This window comes from Panthera onca, chromosome A3, assembly GCF_046562875.1.
Source record: "Panthera onca isolate mPanOnc1 chromosome A3, mPanOnc1 haplotype 2, whole genome shotgun sequence".
NCBI classification, from domain to species: domain Eukaryota; kingdom Metazoa; phylum Chordata; class Mammalia; order Carnivora; family Felidae; genus Panthera; species Panthera onca.
This window is the reverse complement of record NC_138341.1, coordinates 67,219,612-67,242,227: the sequence shown is the minus strand read 5'-3', so window position 1 is coordinate 67,242,227 and position 22,616 is coordinate 67,219,612. Positions and strand designations below refer to the sequence as shown.

The 22,616-nt window shown below is 37.8% G+C and overlaps 1 protein-coding gene and 1 non-coding gene across 5 annotated transcripts in view; one reads left to right on the top strand and one right to left on the bottom strand.

The window, feature by feature from the left end:
* SPTBN1 (spectrin beta, non-erythrocytic 1) overlaps positions 1-22,616 on the top strand; it is a 199,342-nt gene that overhangs the window by 11,042 nt on the left and 165,684 nt on the right. Inside the window, exon 1 of one of the 4 annotated variants that reach the window (XM_078444478.2) lies at positions 1,956-1,979. The exons of the other annotated variants lie outside the window; for them this stretch is intronic. The gene's annotated coding sequence lies outside the window, so the exon portion shown is untranslated. Of the gene's footprint in view, positions 1-1,955; positions 1,980-22,616 lie in introns of those variants that run through there. 4 annotated transcript variants of the gene reach the window in all.
* On the bottom strand, positions 19,995-20,101 carry LOC132672950 (U6 spliceosomal RNA). The gene has a single exon (XR_009607802.1). It is a non-coding gene; the product is annotated as a U6 spliceosomal RNA (small nuclear RNA).

Here is a 22,616-nt window from a genome sequence, read left to right as displayed (position 1 = left end):
TGGGAGTGTTTTTATAGTGAGTAGAATAGTCAGTAAGAGTTAAAATATTCACTTTTTTTTACCTTCTTGGAATCCCTGAATATTTGACAGTGTCTGCTAATATATATATAGTATGTGTAATTTTTTTTCTGAGTGGCTTCTGAGGAATATATACTTTCATAAGGTTATAAATTAGCATAAAATCATCTAACATAAAGATTTTTTAATATTTTATTACCAAAATAATAAATGTTTATTGTAGATCATGGAAAATAAAAGTGAATGCAGAGAAGAAAATTAAACTCACTAGATATTCAGTGACTCCAGCAACACGCAGTTAACATTTTGGTGTTTATCCTTTAAACCTCTTTTCCCTGTGTATATATTTGTTCATCTCACAAATAAGGGCCAAATTCTCAGATCTCAGGCTAAAGATGTCAAGTCTTGACAGTTTAAATAATCACTTGATACATGTAGCATGGCAAAACATAAAATCCTATTACGGGTCGTATTTAAAGCTGTGGCATGGACCCTGTCTGTTGCCTGAGCTGTTTTTAATGGTGGGGGTAGTAAAGAAAAATGGTGAAGAAACAGAAAATCCAAATTTTATTATAGATACTTTTCTTCTTTGAAGAAAAAAATACAGTGAAAAAGAAAAAGAAAAAGAAAAAAAATATAGTGGAAAAATACCAGAAATTAAGTTCTCATTAGATAATGTGTGTTTTCTGTTTTGTTTTGGAAAGAATTCTCATCAGAGTTGCATTAATTCCCTCGAGGGACATCTCTATATGCTTTGGACAATATCTGATTTTACTTTTATCTTCAGATTTCAGAGAATCTTTAAAACAGCTACCCCATAACATGTTACAAATGGAATGGATATTGTTATTAGCATTTTGGTTTCAGAGGTAATAAATTTTACTGGGATGGGTTTGGCTGTAACTGTTGAAAGCGTATACTAGAGCTCGACCTTCTTAGGGTCTTTGTATTGGCTGAATTCTTTAAAGTACTGTCTCTGGCTCTAAGATCTGTTTCAACGAGAAAAAGCAACGTACTTACTGGATTGTGCAAGCCAGTTATTTAAGCCCTGGGACATTGGATGGATGGAGGTGACTTGTTAGTGCTTCTTTGTTACTGTAATTCTGGTATTGGCCTTTTCCTTAAAAAGGTACTAAAAGAGTTTTTTTCATGTGCTTAGGGAAATGAGTGGAATACCCTTTCATTGGAAAAGAAAGTCCTTTCTAGCAGTTTCCATGAGGTACTTTGTGGTTGTTACTGGTCTTGTTTGGAGTGGTGGGCCCTGAGGAAAAGTGGCAATTGTCCTTCTTCCCGGGTTTAAATACTGAAGGCCAGTGGTACTTCCTTTTACAGTGTAGAGGAAAACTCAGCTGGGCTTGGTGATGGATGGACCGAGATTGGGGTTTGGAACTTAGCTGTGCTACATGGACTTCTTCTCTCCAAATAAGGGATTCTTCAGAAACTCCCAACCTGATAGGAATCATTCTTTTTGAGGGTGGCCACAACTCATCAGGGGAAATGCTTGATGGTTATAGTGCCTGGGCTGTCCGAAACCTGTAGTAGGTACTTCAGCTTAACCTCCAGGCACCTGCACATGTTGGGTCTAGCACTTGGGGAGGCACTGAGGTGAGACAGTGCTCAACGTGGTCCCTGCACCCCAGGTTACGGGGAGACGGGGGGGGGGGGGGGGACTAGGATGTGGCCTTATGCGGACCTCTGAATGGATAAGTACACCTGTCACTTTTTAAGGAAGCGAGTGGTGGTCAGAGGTATCAGTTGGGTAATTTTTCTGAGAGGGGCCTGGTCCTTCTCACAGCAAGGTTGACAACTCTGTGTTGCCAGCTGTCCTTAAATACCCAACTTATCTCCTGGGACGGAGTCAAGGGTGTACCATGATCCTTGGAGCAAAGACATTCGTGTGCTGTGCTATTGAGCAGGAAAGAAGCCAGTGCACACTTAGTGGTTTATTCTTTGTTTTAAAGGTAAGTTTTGTTTTGGTTTGTTTTTGTCTGTTTTTAAATCAACACCCACTGCTAAAGGAATTTCTGAGTTTCCGTGATAATCAGGATGATTTCTCATTTTGAAAAGCTTATTTTGCTTTTGAAGTGTGTTCCTGACTTTAAGAATACCAGCTTTCATTTAGGTCTAAGAATCTTGTTCAATTCATAAAGGGTGAAAGTTTAATTAGAGAGCAGGTTAATTTGGGGCACCCGGGTGGCTCAGTCGGTTAAGTGTCCGACTTCGGCTCTGGTCATGATCTTGCAGTTTGTGAGTTTGAGCCCTGTGTGGGGTTCTGCACTGACAGCTCAGAGCCTGGAGCCTGCCTTGGATTCTGTGTCTCCCTCTCTCTCTGTCCTCCCCTGCTCACGCTCTGTATTTCTCTCTCTGAAAAGTAAATAAACATTAAAAAAAAAATTAGAGAGCAGGTTAATTTATTGTTTTATTCCTGCATAAGACTATTCTTATCTGTCAGTTTAGTATTTATTTATATATATATTTCCAGCTCTGAGGAATTAATTTGTTAGTGTATATTTACATGAATATTTTATTCCTAATTATAGTGTGCATTTTTGTTGGGCTACACTCTTGTTAAAGAAAACTTTTGTTCAGGTGCAATAAATATATCTTTAGTGGGTCATATTTGAAAACTGGTTCTCAGTCTTCTCAACTTTTAAAGTAAGTAGATATTTAATGTAAAGAGTACCTTGATGGCTGGTCTATCCCTGGAATGTTGTGCAGCTGTGCAGAGTATGAGGCTCAAATGTGCTAATTAAATATATTTTTTTAAAGCAAGAATGGAATGTAGCAGCATGTGGTTAACCATTCCGGTTTGTTTTTGAAGAGGACTTTTTTTTTTTTTTTTTGGCCAAATATTAACAATTAGAGAGTATGTTGACTGAGAGGATGTATTACTAGGTTACACTGGTTTTTTAAAGAAAATAATGGGACTTATTAAATACTGATATAATCCTTTAAAATATATCCTGATTAATAATCTGCTTCAAAATGTAGACAGTGAGAACATGACTAGGGTTTTAGCATCTGTAATTAAGGTGTTTGTTTTTTAAGATTTAATCTTGCTTTTCCCTCTCTATATCCGTTCTTCTTTGTTAGTTGAGGAGTACTCAGCCTTCTTTTGGGCAGTGAAGTACAGCATTCCCCCCCCCCCCCCCCAGTTTGATCAGTATTCTAATATTTGTTTTGGGAACCAACTGTACATTGGATCATTTGGACTAAACGGTATCCACACAGATGGTGGTCTGATTTTTTTTTTTTTTTTTTAGTCAGACATTGTGCAAAGTGATCTGATGGGAATAAATGGCAGGTTGGTTGTGTAATGTGGCCACATCTTACTTAGTGTATCTTTAGAGATAAGTGGGATGTGATTCCAGCAAGGCTGTGCATCAGAAGTTGGAATGTGTTGGAGAACTGCCAGGAGATTGGGAGCAAGCTGTATGACAAGCACTAATGCGGCCTTGGCCTGCCTTAAAATAGCGACCGTTCACAAAATATCTTGAAACTTGTCATTTCACTTGAGCAAAATCACTCCTGTAAACATATTCCCAAGAAATAGAAATGGTTGCTATCCTCTTTAGTTTAGTAAGGTTTACTATTATTTATCTTTTTGTTCCAACAGTCTTAAAAAAATCTTGTGCCTGTATATAGGAAAATTCTTCTGTGTAACATATTATCTTGGGTAATTTTATCTGGACTAATTAGTAATGCCTTATCCCAAACTTCACATTGAGGTTCCTCTGCCCCACTCATCCCTCTCACTGCAAAATATGTAGTCTCCATGGTTTGAATAGAAATTTGGGCCCTAAAGGATAAAAACTAAAGCCCTATATTTTATGTCATAAAATATATGTGGATATGAATTGTTGATGTGTGAACACTAAAACATTGTAGAAGGATAGTAAAGGGCATTGGTTACTGTCCTGCAGAATCTTTTTTTCTTTGTTTATTGCTTTTTTGGGTTTGTATTAAAGTTTTTGCCATTTATCTGCAGCACTTGATTCTTGTTTGTAATTGATTTACTTTCTAATTCTGGTCTCTCAATTTAAAAAAAAAATAGATAGGCTCGTTTTTCAAAGTCAGGATGGTAAACTAAGAAGGACTGGGGTGTGCAGTCTTTCGGAGGAGTCCTGTACAGGTTTGAGCCCGATGGTGACATGATCATCACCTGCAGAGGATGAGGCTTGGTGGAGGTGGGGGCTGCCTGTGGGGATAATACAGTCAACTTACTTACTAGCTTGGGTACTGTGAAGATGACATTTTAAAAAAAGGAACATTTAGATTACTGAGAGGAAATAAAATAAGAACAGAGAGGACTTGGATGTTAAATATAATATGAAAACAGTGAGGGGCACCTGAGTGGCTCAGTTGGGTAAGCGTCCCACTCTGAATTTCAGCTCAGGTCATGATCCCAGGGTCATGAAATCAAGCCCCATGTCGAGCTCAAGCGGGCTTGGGATTTTTCTCTCTTCCTCTGTTTTTACCCCTCCCCTGCTTGTGCTCTCTCTCCCTCAAAATAAACAAACATTAAAAACAAACAAACAGACAAAAAAAACCAGTGAACTTCATCTTGAAGGGCTTAAATACAAACCAAATTTCTGTTAAGAATTTCTTGAAAGATGTTACTAACAGATATTTTAATTATCCTCTAAAGTCCATTAGAAATTTGGACTTAGACTAATTGCAGTAATTTTAGAGCTTTTTAGAGTACTTTGCACCATGGCTTTGTTTCTTATGTATTGCTGTGGTTAGATTTAGAAGTCATGAATTTTGCTTTGTCATTTTCAGTATCGTACACATATTTCAGAGGGCCTCTTCTCGTATAGAAGCATTATGTCTGGCTCTTATGTAAGTGCCTTTATACAGAGATTTTTATTTTATACTTATCAGGACTTTGGTCAATAGAATTGAGGTTATCTTTCTACGTATGTTTTTAGAATATGTAAAAAAAAAACATTTTACGTTTTTACCACATGGAAAAATGTTCTGTGGAAAATGCATGGATACATCTTCTTTAGCTGTGCTGATCTTTTCATTTTTAGATGGCAAATGAGTTCTCTGTATGTTATTGTTGATATGTTGGAAAATGTATTTATTGAGCCTGTGATTTCTAAGTTGTTTTATGTTTTTGTTTTTTACACATTCCTTGTTTTTTAAACATACTCTTGGATAGGCAGATTGGTAAATCGAGTTCAGAAGATATGAACTATGAGCTAGAGCCACCAGTTTTCTTTTTACTTAACACACCATTATCTGATCTGCTTGCGAAACTATTTTGGATAGTTTTCAACTCAGATCATTTAATCTTGCAAGAGCCTTCAATCATTCACTATAAGAAGACAAAAAGTAAAATATTTGAATATCCTTTTCCTAGGTTATTGTCTCAATTAGAAAATTCTTCATTTTAATTTTACACTTGCGTACTGGATGTCATCTCTCTGGGTTTCTATTCCTTGTATTGGCACAAGCTCATAAGACTGGGAACAAATATTTAGCATTCAAAATATTCCAGGCAAAAATTTACGGAATTTGCTTATAAATGTTAGGGGATGCACAGAACAGACACAGGGTTTTAGCTGGCTCTTTGTGCAGTGTGAAGGCAGATGGAAACATTACAGAAATCTGCTGCAGATGGCAGTGGAGTGGACAGGTGAGGACCACATGGAAGTTCATACCAGGGGTAGATGGAGTAGTGAGTTGGTTTATGAAATGCTAGCCATCTTAGATGTTTCTACAGCTGTTGTCAGCTAGCTGAAAATAAATTCAACTTGCTGGAATGGTAAGAGTTGCTGTCTGAATAGGCTTAGATAAAATAGTGCTTTAAACGCCCATGACAATGTCTGTTGTAACATTATTATTATAGGGAAAAAATGGTAATAAACCAAATACTCATCATTGGTAAGTTAGTGGAAGAAGTATTATGGAGGCAATACAATGTAGTGGTTAAAAGTGCCAACCCAGGGGCTGCCTGGGTCTGAATCCCAGATCTACCATGGACTCACTTTGTGACGTTGGGCATGTCATTAACCCTACTGTACTTCTGTTTCCTCATCTGTAAGATGGGGGCAATGATGATACAGACCTTGAGGGTTCTTGTGAGGATTAAGTAAGTGGATATAAATAATGAGATTAGTCTAATAGTGGCAAATATATAATTATTAGTTATTATTATATTGATAAAAATATTATTGAAGACATTCTCATAACATAGAGCTTTTTAATATAAAGGAATAAAAGCAAAACACAAATTTATATAAATGATATGATCCCTTGCCACTTGCAACTACGTGCATGGAACTGGAGGGTATTATGCTAAGTGAAATTAGTCAGAGAAAGACAAAAATCATATGATTTCACTCATATGAGGACTTTAGGAGACAAAACAGATGAACATAAGAGAAAGGAAAAAAAATAATATGAAAACAGGGAGGGGGACAAAACAAAAGAGACTCATAAATATGCAGACCAAACTGAGGGTTGCTGGAGGGGTTGTGGGAGGGGGGATGGGCTAAATGGGTAAGGGGCATTAAGGAATCTACTGAAATCATTGCTTCACTATATACTAACTAATTTGGATGTAAATTTTAAAAAATAAAAAATAAAGTTAAATAAAAAAACAAAAAAAAAATGATATGATCTCAACTATGTAGAACAACACACACACACACACACACACACACAAAGAAGAAGGAAATACTCCACATTTTAAGTTTTTGTAAAGTGTGGTGGGATTGTGACTTTTGTTTTCATTTCATTGCTTTTCTGTATTTTCCAATGTTCACCAATAAGCATGTCTTACTTTTATAATTTGAAAAAATAAACTTTTTTTCAAAAGTGCATGTCATGCCTTGTAAACAGTTAGTATGTTAATTATAAGAACATCCTGTTTATTCTTTGAAAGCTCAGGACATACCATTTGGCCAGAGTTTGATTCTACAGTACTTTCACATTCTTATAAAGTGCCTCGGCAATAAAACTCCAAACTTTTGTTTTTTTAATCTCATGACTTAGATTTTTCTGCTTATTCAGATGAATGGTATAGTAAAAAGAATGGAACATGTAGTTACATGAGTTCCATTTGTTAGCAATATGATCTTAGACAAATTATGTAATAGAGTTTTGGTTGTATCGTGTGAAGGGGAGATGATGCCAATGATGATGCCAGGTGATGGTAGTTATCATCTACCAACTATCACTGTGTCAGTCTGTACACATTTCTGGCATTCAGTAAGTGATTCTATGTCCCTTACTGCCCACCTTCACTCCCCACCCTTGTCAACAAACAAACTAAATTTGGTCACTTCAAATTCGTCCGTACCATGTTGTTTAGTTTTAACTCCCTCATCTTCATTGCTTAATGTAAGATTCAGTAGACCAAAGTGGCTTTCATAAAGATTCATTTTTATAAGCTTATTCTGCTGTCTATCCGCCCGTTCTTCTCATATATCTGTGTATTTATTTTGTCACATCTAGTCAACTTATATAGCTCTATTTAAGACATTTCCCTTCCATAGTGTATCAAGCAGTTTAGGATTGGTGTGTAGTAACAAACATCTCCAAAATCTCAGTGGCTCAAAGCCATAAAAGTGTGTATTTCTGATTCATGTTACATGTCCATCATAAGATGGCAGGGGGCTCTGCCTCACATTTTCTAGCTCAAGAACCCTGGCTGATAGGTCATAGAAAAGACCTTGGCCAGAACTAGTCACATGACCTTGCCCAACTGCAAGGGGAGCAGGCAAATGTAATCCATCCATATGACCAGAAAGAGAAGAGACTGGGTATGTGTGATGTTTAGAAGTTTTTGACCAAACCTAGGTAACAGTGTAGGTCCTATGGTCTGGCTTCACATTGTCCATCAAGTTCTTTGAAGCACTAGCTTTGCAGTATGTTAACATGTATTATTTATGAAGAGAATGCTAGGCTAAGTAAAATGTAACAGGTTAGAACTTTTATAAGCTAATAGGTATTCTGAGGTAGAGGGAGAGAAATAAATATATGGTGTTTCCCAAATTTACCTGACCTTGGAATTCTTTTTTTTTTTTTTATAGTCTCTCTTAGGCTTAAGGTTTCATAAAATGTACTTGGGGTACACTAGTATGAAACAGAGCAAAAACTAGAGTTTCATTTTATTACATAGACTAGGAAGAAGCTTTGTTTTTATTGTTAGAAGAGTTGCTTACTTGAAGAGTCTGATTTCTATTATGAATCAAATTGCAGGCCCGCAGTTTTTTAAAACAGTCTTTTTTAAAAATTTCGTCATTATTGGTTATATGCCTGTGTTGAATCCATACGATTTTTTCTTCATTTAGTTTCTGTTGTGTTCCAAGCCTACCATTGGAAAGAGAAAGGTAAACAAACCGTGACCACACATCTTAGTTGTTAGAAAAGATTAAGTTGGTTTGAACAAATGACCCAAATGCATAGAATTTTTTTATTGGCTTCAGCATTTCTTGTGGGTTCCCTCTGAGTTTCCATAACAAATTTTCTAGAAGTTTTGACACTACTGAAATGAGAGCTCTGGTAAACAGAGAGAGAACTTTTCTTGAGAGGTATTGCATATTTCTCTACCAAAAGGCTTTGGATTTAAACACGATATTTGTTGCCAGGGATTTTATGCCTGCATATGTAACAAATCTCAGTATATGGAAGCTTTCACTTAAATGTGGCTGTAAACTTCATGTAATAAAACTTTAGGTAAGAAGGTGCTCTTCCTGTTTCATGACTATGCATGAGTAAAACTTAATAATGACCAACTCTCCAGACCTTTGAGTTTATGGCTTTTTTGTTTTCTTTCTGTCTTTTTTTTTTTAATTGATGAAGTCAGTTTTTGTTAGAAATTGTATGAAATCCAGGCTGAGAATTGAGTTTTCATTTTGTCTTTTCTTTGTTTTTTTCCTTTGTGAGTGAAAAATTGCCCAGGGCAATTGTTTCCTGATGGGAAACAGCTTCTAAATCTTTCAGCTAACTCAGTAGCACCCTGCTGCCCATCCAGCCCCTTTACCACTGCCATTGTAATCAGGACCTGGCCAGTAGTAAACCTGCCTTTTGAAGGTGACTGGGGACGATTTGAGGCAGGGAAAATCTTCTTTAGAGCCATGGTTCCATTATCCTTTTTGTTGATTTTAGTATCATTGTTGAAAAAGCATTCATGACCCATCACAAAAACATTAAAAAGCATTTTTCACATGGCCTAGCGCTGACAGAAGTCAAACTTAATATATCGAGGAGTGTCACAAACATGAGAGCCATCGCTCTTTACCACAGGGCTGCTCCCAAGCCTACTCACGGGACCCTTGCCTGTGGCAGGTCTTCCCTGTGTTTGAAGACCTCAGATCTTATGTTAAATTTCAGTAAAGGTAGCCTTGGTGTAGGTCTGCTTTGGAGGGAGGATTGTTCATTTCCTTCAGGGAATAGTAATGTGGCCCCATCATGGATCTTGTGGACCTGCTAGGAAGCCAGCTGTTAGGAAATTTTGTGGTAGAGTAATGTTTTCCCATTGTAGCCTGCAGCTCATGGTCAGAAAGATTGTAGAGAATACATAGAATTAGAAGCTTTAGAGCTGGGCAGGACCCTATGGATCTTAGTAGTCCATGCCTTTTGGGGAAAGAAGGAGACCAGCTCAGAGAGGCCAGGTGAAGCCACACAACCTGTTGGTAAGGGCTGAAGTTGCCACCACTGCTTACTTGGGCCATTTTAAAACTATACATACATGGTGAGGCTACAAGTAAATGCTCATGTTTGCTGTTTTCACTCTGTCAAACTAGCATTAATGTTTAATGGGAAATATTTATTGGGAAAATAGATAGTGTTTTACCATAGATTAAAAAAAATGAGAGAGTTGTTTGCTTTTGAATTAGGGAAAAAAAGAAAGCCCATTGTGTATGAAACTAAAAGTCGGCACATACAGCATACCCACCTTTGTCTTAATAGAAATAGCAAACACCTGTGTCCTGGCAGCTCAAGCTAGTCTGGAAGAAGGTGAAGGTCACTGTAAAGTAGAAAAGGATTTGGTTAAATATTGCTCGGATAAGCTGAATACGTTTAAAAATTTTCAGACCCAGGGATGTGAATAGAGGCTGACAGGAATTCTCTGTGCCCACAGTGGGTTTGTGTTTTATTTTATCAATGATTTAAAAGGGGATAAAGGACAGTTCTGAAAAACATGGTCTAACCAGTTCTACCCACATGGATTTGTCAGCATGCAGGAAATCTGGGGTATGATGGGGTGAAAGTAAAAAGAATAAATCCCATCATCCCAGTCTTCTGTGGAAGGTAAGACTTGGGAGGGTATCTTACAGTAGTTGAGTTCTGTTTCTGGAGCCACACTACCTGATGGAAGCCTGCCTCTGCTGGTTATTGAGTGTGGGTCTTTGGTAAGTGACCAGGTAATTTATTGTCTAAACTGGGTAGTTTATGAGAGTGGAAGGGGGCCCTCTTAACAACTGTGTCAGGACAGCATGCATAAACTCGGATTGTCTGAGGCAAACCAGGTAATATGGTCATTGTAGGCTTATCAAATTATTCCATCTTTGTGTCTCAGTTTCTTCATGCTGTAAAATGGGAGTGATGATCGTTCTCACTTCTTGGGGGAATCAGATTAAGTCCAATAGAACATGTGAAGTGTTTTGAATGTTGCTTGGCACATAATAACTGTTCACTAAAGTCATCTATTAAAAAAGCTATTATTTAGGATACTTAATTCACATGACAACCTCTTACATATTCAGTTTACTTTCTGGTATCTTCATATTATTTCTCCATAGAATATTTTGCTTTTAATTTTATTGATGGAATAATAACATTTACTAATGACTGCTTCTATTTATGGCACCATCTCAAACTTAATTTACTTGATTTATCTGAGGCCTTTCTTCAGATAAAGTCCCTGAAACTAAAATTTACTATTACTATGCCAAATACCCAGGTATTTGCACTTAGTTATATAATTAACGTCTGTGGTCCAGAGGAGGAAAGACATTGGGACACATGTTTATCAGGTGGTGGCAAATTAGTGTTCACACTAGGGACACAGTTTTTATACTTGGCCCTGAGAAATAGGAATGGTTGGATAGTTGATTGGGGGGCGGGGATGCCAAAACTAGGTCTCTTCCTTGACTCTCTCAAGCTGGATTTTCCCAGCACAGTGATATGTCGGGTTGATAGATTTGGGAAAAACAAAGAAACCAGAATGCCCAGTTAAGTTTGAATTCCAGATGAACAGCACATCTTTTTTAGTATAAATACGCCTTATGCAATATTTGGGGGTTACTTATACCAAAAATTAATTTTTTATCTGAAATTCATCTTCAGTTTGTCTTTCTTTGTTTATCTGACCATCTAGTTATATAGTCTAAAGAGCCTTTTTACCCTATTCAGTCTACCCCACATTCAGATATATATACAAAAGTATAGTCCAGTTGCTACTGTAAACTTTGTGTGAACTATAATATAAAAACGCCCATGTGTTTTACTCTCCATTGGAATGGACAGTTGAGAAGTTGTTATAAGGAGCTGCTGCTGGGTACCCACCAATGCTAAGATGAAAAGGAATATCATCTGGTTTGCCACAGCAGCAGGGATTACATTTGCTCTGTGAGAACTTCTTGGCTGTGAATGTGGATGGACTTAAGCCAGCCCTTTCTCCTTGGAGGGGAGGCTGTTGGTTAAGGTGAATTATTGAATCCTTGGTCAACTCAAGTTCTCAGTTTTATGACTGAATTATGTTAGTAGTAATCCGGGAAAGTGGGGGAAGATGTAATTTTGGATCATTTATATTTCACCTCTCAGTAGAGGGAACAACTTATTGTCATTAAGAGTGACCTTCAAATATTCTTCCCATTAAAATCGCCTCTTCCTGTTTTTGACTTTCAGTACTGCTGCCTAGAAAATGCTGGTGAATTTTTTGCATCAGCCTTGGAACTCTGTCAGCATTCCACCTGAAGGGCACTGTGTGCCTTTGGGAAATGCTGATTGGAAGATTAGAGGCTGTGGGAACTTGAGTGACTGTTTGCATTTTTTTATACTCTGGGTATAATGCCTCTGTTAAGTCAAGCCTCAGAAACAGAGCTGCACCAGGTTAATGATACACTTGATGAAATTAGTAATGGCAAGTGAAGGTTGACATTGTGCCCACCCGAGAAAAGCGAGCCAGAAGACATGGGTTTTGGAGTGATACTGGCTTTTTAATTACTGCCATTTAAAAAGTTTCATGTACTCCATGAAAAGGCACAAGTGTCAGGTTACTCTTTGAAGAAAAACCAACAGTGGCAAGAGCTTGCTGTCAGATGCAGATAGTATGTGGGTGAGTTAGCCAAGGAAAAATAATCCACTTAGAGCTGTTTATTCAAAGTGCTAGATTTGGAGGTGCATTTTGTTGCTAATTGGTGCCTTTCCAGAAAATAAATTACTTGTATGTAAAGACACAGGCTAGCCAGGCTCTGGATGCTGATAGTTATTTTGAAAAACTCTTTTCCTTCCTTGTTTTACTTTCCTTTTTGAGCTCTTTCCTTTTCTACTCCTTGCTTGCTTTAGCAGCCCATTCCTTTTGGACATGATTTTGCTCTTGAAGGAATTCTTCTAAATTTGTCCTCGTGTCTTGGGATTGATTTGCATGATGGGGAGAATATTTGACCTAATTGTTTACATAGCTTAGTGTTTGTCAGTGTTTTGTTGGATGAGGATTGGCTATTAATGGTAGAAATTTTCGCATTTTAGAGCAGTGATACTCCTTCTTGTCAGCACATTGACATCACCTGAGGAGCCTTTAAAAATGCAGATGTCTGGGTCCCACCCCAACAAAATTTGCTTTAATCATCTGGTGGTAAAATGAGCACTGGGACTTTTAAGAGCTCTCCAGGTGATTGAAACATACAGCCGAGTTTGCATATTACTCTTTGCTCTCAGAATTACGACTCTAGTGTATGCTGTCCAGCAGGGTAGCCATGAGCCTTATGTGGCAACTTACATTTACATTAATTAAAGGTAACTAAAACTAAAAATTCAGTTCCTCAGTCACACTGGCCACATTTCAAGTGCTCAATAGCCACATAAGTCTCATGGCTACTGTTTTGGACAGTGAAGATATAGAATGTTTCCAACATGGCAGAAAGTTTAGATTCAGGCTCTCTCTGTAGGATGTCAGCAAAACAGGGAGAAGCCATGAACATTGGAGAGTTCTGACACAGGAAAGACAGACTTGGAATAGAGCTAATCCAGCAGGACCTGCCAGTACCGAATTACCACATACGTTTTTAGCAGCCTTTTTCTCAATGGCCTTTTGGCACCAGAAGTCTTGCAGCAGTTGGTGAGATGGATTATGTGTCGCATCTTGCTGAAAGGCCCTGTTTAAAGCAGGCTGGCCTGCCGGGGTGTGGTAAGGGTGAAGGGCAGGAAAATGTGAACTCCGAGGAGTCCAGGGCCAGGAAGGAGAGAATTAAGCTTTATTTTCTGCAGAGCCGAAGAATGCCCTTTAAGGAACTAAAGCCTGAGAATTTGGGGTAAAACTAGGTGAGAGGCGAAAAATCCCTTCTGTTGAAGAAATACCTTCCCCAGTTGTTTGCCGTCTCAGCTGAACTCTCAGATGTGGGAGAGAAGGGTGGTGCTAGCTCATATTTCCAGTGAAATTTCCATTGTGGGTTCCCATGTTCTGGAGGGAGGGCAGATGGAGGTTAAGAGAATGGGATCAGACTAGATCATTTTTATTCAGACGGGTCACATAAAATCCAAGTGCGGTAGGGTTAAGGAAAAGAGAAAATGGTAGAGGCAAAATGTAGTATGCCGAAGGATGTAGATTTTCTAAATGATGCTTTCTTCAGGCAAACCCTCTTTCTAGAATCTGCCTTCTTTCCGAAATCTACTTCTTTTCATTTTATTGTTTATTTTTGGCAGCGTGTTGAATTCTGTTCCTCTTCTCATCCCAGAGTGCTGTTTCTTGCTTCATTATAAAAGGTGGCATGTCACATGTCCTGCATGGTTACACAAGCTGAGTGTGAGTGTGTGGATGATCTCTTGGGACCCTCTTCCTCAGATTTCAGTGTTGTGCATTATCTCATCCTAGTGGCTTCTTTGTGATTTATAGTTTCCTCCTTCCCTTCACCATTAAAAAAAAAAGTCCTATCTCTTGTTATATTTTTGGCTACAGAATAACTCCAGATGGTACATTTTGTATAGGGGGAAAATAACAGAATTTTTCACACTTTCTGTGAATTATTTTCCTACTTTCAATTTTAATGAAGTTATTAATCTTACAAAGGACTCATTTGTAAAGACACTAATCATGAACAAACACACTTGTGTACAGTATTTAATTCCACTGGCAAAAATTAAGAGTATTATTACCCTTACGCCTTTGTATTATTTGTTACCGTCTTACATCTTTTAGCATCAGATGCTAAGGTAATAATCCATTTTTCTAGAAATAGAATGAGTGCCAAAAATGGGATCAAATAAAATGATGTAATTGAAAGTACTTGGAAAAATACATGGCAATATAGAGATGTAAGTTACTGGTTTTTGCAGTTATAATTCTGAGTTGAGAGCTGATACGTTTCAAATGATGAAGAGCTTTTGCAAAGAGCATTCACAGAAATCCCTAAGTGGGCATGTTTTGCAAAATATTACTGAGTATGTGGATTATTTATAGAAAATGTTCTTTACTTTGAAATGATCTTTTCTCTGTGGTTTTGAATCAGTTGGATTTTTCTGGATCAAAGAGAGGACCTATGATCTATTCTTTGAGCCTGAAATAGTTTTAATCCTTACTGTGTTTCTATATGAATACAAGGAACGCTTTAGCATTCATCATCCATTCTGATCTCACAGAGCCATCCCAAGAATCTGTTTAACTTTTCTGGTTGATGATGCAGAGAACAGAAAACAACTTTCAGACATTTTCTAAACAGATCTTTTAATTCCCAAAATATTTAAAGGGTCTTCTCTGGTCGTGCTCTTAATTCAGGTAGCGCCACGTAAAAGGGAAACTAGGTAGGACATCTGAACAATCTTGAAATTACTGAAGTGGTGGCAAGAAAGTTCTTTGAGAAGTTAGTTTTCCAGAAATTTCTGATTGGGAATAAGCACTTTAAAATAACTGAATTCTCTGATTAATCTGCCACATCTTAGTTTTCCCTCAGTAGCCTAGATGGGCGTGGAACTTCAGTTGGAATGTTGAATACTTCCCATTGCTGGGCTCTGTGCTGGCACCAGTTCTGCCCTCATGGGACAAGTGTTCAGAGGAGGAAATAGGGAACCAGTGACAAGTCCTTGTCATTGGTATAACTGTGGACACAGAATTGACATGTCTTATTTAGGTAGGTGACAGATATGAGGGGATAGGGACAGCTTTCTGAAGGATGATGACCTGAGATGACTCTGGAAGAATGAATGGTGTTAGCTGGAAATATTAGGGGGTGGAGAAGTCCCACCCGAGGGAAGAGCATGCACACAGCCATGGAGAAAGAAGATAGTGTGCTTTGGGGAAGTGTTCTGCTATGGCTGGCATGGAGGGACTGTGTTGAATGTGGCTGAGGCAAGATGAAAGAGGTCTTACATACATTGAAATGAGGTTTTACCTCAAAGATGAAGTGGGAGGCTTTGAAAGATTTTAGGCAAGTCTGTGTATTTTTCAGAGCTCACTTGAATTCCAGGATGGAAGAGAATATATTTTTGTAGGGCAAAATGGCAGAGTAGGCCATAATTCTGTCAAGAAACACTGAGGGACTTTACCAAAGTCAGGGTGATAGCTCATAATATATAGGGGGGTCCAGAGAAACTGTTAATAATAAACCTGACTGACAGCAAAAACCGAATCCCCAAGGCATCGTGTCTGTCACTGTGAGGTTTTACCTTCACGTAGTCATACATTATGAAGAGTCTCCAAATCTATATTCAGTGGTTAAAGATTGTCCACATTATTAACAATTCTTTATAGTTTTCAAATATTTTCTGATTACTCTACAATCAGAAAATTGTAGATATTATGATTTGAACTATTGTGGTGGTCAACATTCTTTTTTTTTGTTTTTTTTTAATGTTTATTTATTTTTGAGACAGAGAGAGACAGAGCATAGTGGGGGAGGAGCAGAGAGAGAGAGGGAGACACAGAATCCGAAGCAGGCTCCAGGCTCTGAACTGTCAGCACGGATCCCAACGCGGGGATCAAACTCACAAACCGTGAGATCATGACCTGAGCCAAAGTCAGACGCTTATCCGACTGAGCCACCCAGGCACTCCTGTGGTGGTCAACATTCTTGATGAAGAACTGATCGGAAATTGTTGATCATATTATGTAAGAATAATTTTTAACTTTTTAATTTTTTAAAATTTACTGAGAGAGTAAAAGAGCATGTTAGTGGGGGAGGAGCAAAAGGAGAGAATCTTAAGGAGGTTCCATGCTTAGTGCTGAGACCAACTCTGAGCTCAATCTCAAAGTCGTGAGATCATGACCTGAACCAAAATCAGCAGACGCTTAACTGACCGAGTCACCCATGTGCCCCTGTGAGAATAGTCTTTTAGAGTAAATATGTACCTGAGGAACCTCATGGAAAGTAAAATTTTAAACATCATATTTTAAGTGTCTTATAGCCATGTACCATTTAAAGTAATTTTCTTGAAACTTCTGTGGTTTGAAGAATCATTTTTAAGTAGCTGACTTCTGATTTTTCTCTTTTCTAAATCCAAATTGTCTTATTAGAGGCTTTGCTTATAGACCCTTACAGAAACAGGCATTCCATATTGCTGGTGACCATAGTTAAGTTCTTAGATGTTTCCAGAGAAATAATGTGGTACTTTAAGGGCTTAAAAAAAACCCAACAACCCTGTAAAATATTTGTTTTGAGAAATACATAATTAAAGAAAAAATTTATGATTAGGAAAGTAATACATTTAAGAATTTTCCTGTGATCCTGATGCTATTCTATCCCTTGTTAACATTTTGATAAATGTCCTTCTTCCTGGTCTTGTTTATTCATACTTGCTCACATACATACAACCACATAATTATACTTTTGTTTTTATATAATTATGTTCCCTTTGTTATGTCATGAGTTGTGTCCATTTAAAAAATTTTTTTTGAACATTTTTTTTCATGGCTATGTAAAGTACCCATATAGCACTCTTATTACTGGGCATTTAGGTTGTCTTCACCTTACAGGCTTTTTTAAAAAGCCCTGTGATGAGCATCACTGAATTCAAACTTTTATCTGAATTCTCATTTTTCTGAAGGTTTCTAAGAGGGGAATGCCTAGATCTAAGGAGTTTTATTTAACACCTGTTCTAAGGTTATGTGTTCCCAGGACCTCCTTGCAGGTGTCTGTTTGACTTCCTCCCTCCTATGACAGACAACTTCAAGCTTAAGCAAGCTTGATTTGGGTTTTGTTACTTGAACGGTTTGTTTCCCTAACATTAAAAAAAATGTTCATTTATTTATTTTGAGAGGGAGGGAGGGAGGGAGAGAGAGAGAGAGAGAGAAATCCCAAGCAGTGCAGACCCTGACACAGGGCTTGAGAGAGAGAAAGAGAGAGAGAGAGAGAGAGAGAGAAAATCCCAAGCAGCACAGAGCCTGACACAGGGCTTGATCTCACCAACCACAAGATCGTGACCTGAGCGAAATCAAGAGTAGGATGCTTAACTGACTGAGCCACCCAGGCTCTCCCCTGCTTCTGTAACATTTATGTAAAATCATAGTGGTCTTTGTGCTGAGGAATCATTGGCATGCGTGTTAGGTCTCAAGCAAAGATACTCCCAGCCTGCAATAGAAATGTACTTGACTGCTGTGTAGAATTTCCTTTCTTTTCATCTGGAATGAGAATGAGATTTATTGGTTTGTATAAACTAGAGCAGAAGGGTTAATAGAAATAATAAAAGTTGTCAGACTGTTTAGCTCTATTATGCTTTTATACTTAGAGTCCTTTAAATCTGTTTAGAAAATTGTTGTGTAGTGTAAAGCATCCACAGAATATTGAATACAGTGTTTACCAGTGAAAACTCAATCTTTTGAAGTTTGGATAGAACCAAGGAGCAGTTTTCTTATAATTTCCTCTGTGTTCCAGATTACTCTTATTTTTGTATTCTACAAATGTATGCTTCTATCTGTTCTGAATTTAAATAGGTTTAAGTTGGGGGGAGGATCCTAGACTAAGAATGTTTCCACGTAGAATTGCTTTTTCTATTTTTAGCTCAAGTTGTATTTACTGCAGAATAGTCGTTTAAACAAGAGGCCCTTAACTCTCACATCTAATTTTGAATCCCAGTAGAATAGGGTGACTATCAAAGGCACAGAAAGTTAGCATAACTTCCCCAAAGTCACATGAGTGGGTTACTGTCTTTTCTCGGAACATATAAAAAGAAAGGGTCCTTCTTTAAGACTGATAGAATCACAGTGTCATGCTCTTTCTCGCAACATCACTGTAGAGAATTACAGAGAAAGAAGCAATTAAATGGTGCCATCCAAATCCTGAAAAGAATGAGGCTCAATGTAGGGGAATTGGGCAGTGGATAGAGTGCAAATTTTTGTATAACTGTAATTGATATAGGCATGACTCATTTGAAGTTAAAAAAAAGACTTCAAATGTGAAGACTGAATTTTAAAAGTTACAGAGAATGATTATTCACATTATAAAATGACTCATCCCTTATAAAAGGGATTTATTATCTTTCTTTTAAAAGGATATTCCCCTAGTGCATTTGGGTACTTGTCTGCTCATTGTCTTTTGTTTTGTTTTGTTTTTTTAATTAAATTAGAATACTCCATGATTCAGTTTCTTAAAAAACTTACACTATGACCTATGATATGACCCAGGTGTTCCACTCCTAAGACATTTACCCAAGAGACATGAAAGCACGTATCGCCACAAAAACTTGTTATACAAATGTTCGTAGCAGCTTTATTTGTAGTAGCCCCAAACCAGAAACAACTCAAATATCCATCACAGGTGAATGTGTAAATGAACTGTGTTGTATCTGTACAATGGAATACTACCCAGCTATAAAAAAAAAAAAAAAAAAAAAAAAAAAGTATTGCTGTGTATAACAACAGGGCTGAATCTCAAAGTAATTATGAAGAAGGCAGACAGAAAAATTTCATACTGTGTGATCCCATTATTAGAGAATATGTAAACTAATCTATAGTGACAGAAAGCAGATGTGTGGTTGTCTGGGGGGTGGGGGGGTGTGAATACATGGAGGTGGGACAAGAGGATGGACTACAGCGGGGTATGAGGAAACTTTTTGGAGCGATGGATGTGCTCATTGATTGTGATGGCTTCACAGATGTATACATATGCCAAAACTTCTCAAACTGTGTAATTTATATATGTGCCATTCATTGTATTTCTTTTTTTTTCAATATATGAAATTTATTGTCAAATTGGTTTCCATACAACACGCAGTGCTCATCCCAAAAGGTGCCCTCCTCAATACCCATCACCCACCCTCCCCTCCCTCCCACCCCCCATCAACCCTCAGTTTGTTCTCAGTTTTTAAGAGTCTCTTATGCTTTGGCTCTCTCCCACTCTAACCTCTTTTTTTTTTTTTTCCCTTCCCCTCCCCCATGGGTTTCTGTTAAGTTTCTCAGGATCCACATAAGAGTGAAAACATATGGTATCTGTCTTTCTCTGTATGGCTTATTTCACTTAGCATCACACTCTCCAGTTCCATCCACGTTGCTACAGAGGGCCATATTTCGTTCTTTCTCATTGCCCTGTAGTACTCCATTGTGTATATAAACCACAATTTCTTTATCCATTCGTCAGTTGATGGACATTTAGGCTCTTTCCATAATTTGGCTATTGTTGAGAGTGCTGCTATAAACATTGGGGTACAAGTGCCCCTATGCATCAGTACTCCTGTATCCCTTGGGTAAATTCCTAGCAGTGCTATTGCTGGGTCATAGGGTAGGTCTATTTTTAATTTTCTGAGGAACCTCCACACTGTTTTCCAGAGTGGCTGCACCAATTTGCATTCCCACCAACAGTGCAAGAGGGAAAAATATGGAACGCTTCATGAATTTGCGTGTCATCCTTGCGCAGGGGCCATGCTAATCTTCTCTGTATTGTTCCAATTTTAGTATATGTGCTGCCGAAGCGAGCACTCATTGTATTTCTTATATGTCAACTATACCTCAGTAAGTCCCTTCTCCTCCTGCCTACTGGTTCTACCACTCTTTTGCATCCCTCCCAACCCACTCAAAGTCAAGAACGTGGGCAAGAATGGGCCAGCATTGTAGTCTGGGGTGCAGAATGCTGTGCTAGATATGGGCATAGGGGTACAGTGAAGACACCTGCAGGAGGTGATCTTGAGCTGATTAGGAGAGAGGGGTGTTACATCTGAATCTGGGAATGTCTGGAATGAAGGTATATGTGGTCATTCCAGGGGATGAGACTGGGGGAAAGCAGGGGCCTTGGGTGCTTATCAGAGAGTTTGAAAGCCCTGGAGCATCACTGATGGCTGGTAAGTAGGGGGAAAGACAAAATCAGCTCAAAGCCCTTGCCCATATCTGGGAAAATGAGGCAGGAATATCAGGTTCAGAGCTCAAGGAACCCGTAGGAGATGCTACTCCCCAGTCCAAAAAATGTTCCTGCCAGAGAACCTTGTTATCCAAGAGGGGACTGACTATCTTGCCAGGCTCTGCTGTGTCCAAGAAACTGCATACCACATTGGGATCCCACCTGTACAAATACTTAAAATTTTTCATTTCAAAAATCAAAGTGTTCTTTTTAGGAACTAAGAAAAATAGGGTTTTTTTTTTTTAAAGAAAAATGAGAAAAATTAAATTGCTTTTCATACCACCAGCCAGTGCTAACTTTTAACATTTTGGTGTATACTATTCCAGCTAAAGGTATGTTTTCAAAAAAAAAAAAAAAATAGAATCATAAACTCATTTTGTTACCTGCTATTTCATCTGATAATTGTCCCATATTTTACATATATCTATAAAATATCATTTTTATTTTATGCTTGAGAGTCTACATATTTTTTATGTATGTGAGTATGTGTGTATATATGTGTATGTGTGTGTCTGTGTATATATGTGTGTGTGTGTGTGTATCATTATTTATTTAACCAAGCTCTTTTTGGGAATTTTGTTGTTGTTGTTAAAACATTTTTTAAATTCTGAGAACATGAGGATTTTATTTAAAAAGGAAAATAAAGAATCTGTAGTTTATTAAAATTTTATTCAAACATGTATTTTTTTTTAACGTTACAGAAAAATAGCCTTGGTCTACTGGATGTTAAAACCAAATGAAGGGGAGGGAGGTCCATTTCTAGAATTACACATGGGTACATACAGTGGTTCTTTGTTACCCAGTGATAATTATTTCATCTGTGCTGTTCGCAAAAAGCAGCCACTGATGTGAATTCTGTTGTTTCAAAGGAAGATTTCTTCCTTATCAGAAATAAGTTAAAAAGTAATAAATACCAGAAATAAGTTAAAAAGTATAAATAACAGTAATAGTTAACTTTTTTTAAGGTTCCATGTATTGTAAATATTTTATGTGCATTATTTCCTTTGATTCTCAAAACAGTTCTATGGAATATAGGTTCAATGATTATTTCTGTTTTACAGATAAATTAACTGAAGCACAGAGAGGCTAGTAGCTTACCCAAATAAGTGATTCATTTAGATTATGAAAACATACTCAGTGTCACATCATTCGTGTGCACAGACATGCAAATTAAAATAATACTGCAATACTAATTTATAGACCTGGAGTGATCTTAACCATAACACTTGAGGAGGCTGATCAGGGGAGAGGGGAAACAGTCCCTCTTGTATAATAATCCTGGTGGGAAAGTGCCTTTCTGTAGGGCAATAGATTTCTCTTCTAGAAATTTATCCTAAGAAAATAATGGGCAAGGTTACAATGACATTACCACATTTATATAAAAAAAAAATACTGAGCATAGTTGTCTCCTAAGTTGTGTCTTATAGGGACTTGGTTAAATAGATTATAGCATATCCATACTGTAGAAAATTGCTCAGCTATTGGAGATGATGATGATTTGGGCATGTGTTTACAGAAATAGGTGCTGAGTAAATAGGGGTAAACATATAGTGTGGAACATGAGGATCCAACATCTGTGTCCACTTTGAGCTCTTGGTTGTGGGTATTTGGCTCTCCATGAGGAGCCAGCATACCTGGCTTCCTCTGTTTTCTGTAGTGCCGGAGAAACTAGTCCTCTTTTGACCCAGAAAACGCATGTCCTTTCAAGGAACCCCTGAAGTTTCTGTGGGGAACCCTCTAGGGTTTTCTGAAAATAAGTAGGAGAAGAAGGAAGAGGAATGATGAATATCTTTCATTTAACAGATGCAGAAGCAGAATTTTACAACTGAGAAGTCCAGCCATAGCAGAGCTATGAATTTGTTTGGTTTCTCCAGCCCGCGTGTAAGCCCACTTGAGTACCTTTCCTCTTCCCATGAGACTCGCTCCACCCTATAAGTTTTCTCTTTACCTCTTTATTGTTATGGCTGTTGGTGCTAGGACTTGACTTTTGTCCTACTGGAATTTACCTCTCCAGGGTTTCATCTTCCATCAAGTCCTTGTGGATTCGGATGTTGTATTGAACAAGGATTCAGTGTGTTACTGTTCTTAGGGTGATTGAAC